This window comes from Plasmopara halstedii, assembly GCF_900000015.1.
Source record: "Plasmopara halstedii genome assembly, contig: Scaffold_1561, whole genome shotgun sequence".
Lineage (NCBI taxonomy): Eukaryota > Oomycota > Peronosporomycetes > Peronosporales > Peronosporaceae > Plasmopara > Plasmopara halstedii.
In genome coordinates, this window is record NW_020188473.1 from 785,734 (window position 1) to 787,237 (window position 1,504).

The window sequence follows — 1,504 nt, forward strand, 5'->3', positions numbered from 1 at the left end:
AACTATGAGCTTGCTCATGTTACAGCTGGAACGTCGTCTGTGACAGAGTTGATCCGCACCGCGTATGCGGGTGATGAGATGTGTAGTGTTGCTACGGGCTCTCGGGAGCAAGGAGTTTGGAGACTTGGAGAAGAAATTGTCACCAAGGGTGCGTGCACGATTGAACCGATACCCGTTGAATAATGGTTTGCTATATTATCGCACCGATTCAACGAATACACCACGAATTGTGGCTTCTCATGATGAGGATTTGAAATATCGCACCCTCTATGAGGCTCACGACACGCCACTCCGCAGTCATCTCGGTCGTGAGAAAACGTACAACTCTATGAGTCACCACTATTGGTGACCCAAGTTGTACACATGAATGAGCACTACGTGCGCACGTGTGAGACATGTCAACGGGTAAAACCCTCTCCAAATGCGGCTGTGCCGCTGGCCAGCTTACCGGTACCCACTGGGTGCTGGCAGTCCATGAGTTTAGACTTTGTGTTTGGCCTGCCGAAAGATTCGGCGGGTAACACGGGTGTCGCAGTATTCGGCGACCGGTTGAGCAAGATGGCTCATTTCACGGCGGTGCCAGACACCATCGACAGAGTCGATACTGCAACGCTGTTCGTGGATCATGTTTTCTGTCAACACGGGCTCTCAGAGTTGATTGTCTCTGATTGAGACCCCCATTTCACGGGAAAATTTTGGTCGACTATCTTCAAGGTGTTAGGCCCAGTTGGATATGACGACAGCGGGTCATCCGCAGACCGATATTTAAACCGAAAGGGTGAATCGCATCATCGAAGACGTTCTTCGCAGCGCCTGCATTAAGACGCCGAGGCGCTGGAGCGCCATGTTGCCACTCGTAGAGTTTACGCTGAACAATGCAGTGCATTCGTCTACCGGCAACACGCCGTTCTACGTGAACGATCTAATTCACCCTCACGTCCCGCTGACGCCGCCATCCCATGTCTCAGGGCTAGGTAGGGGAGGAATAGCCGAACGTCAAGCTGATGTCAGCCCCCTCACCATTCGTAAAGAAGTCGACGACTTCTTGTCTACCAGACTGAGTGTCCTACTACACGTTCGCGATGCAATGGCTGAAAGCCAAGACCTGCAAACAGAATACGCAGATGAAAAAAGAAAAGGCGAAGTGGAAAGCTTTAAGGTCGGGACCGGGTTTTACTAAATTCTAAAATCCTGCCTACACCTGCAGCCTCTTCTATCTTTAGGACAAAGCTTCGTCCACAGTTTATTGTACCGTTTAAGGTTGTGGCCAAACGGAGCCTAGCGTATACACTAAACCTCCCCAAACGGATGAGCACCCACCCGGTGTTTTTCGTGGGCTTGCTCAAGCCGTACCGGGATTCGGCGCAAGTGAACGCGGAGTGTTAGCGCCGGAGCGGATCGTACGGGCCCTCGGCCACCCAGACATTGAACCAGCAACTGGTTTTGAGCACGAAGCGCAATAACCTCTATCTACAATGGACTCAAGCGCCGCGACGGTGGGCAC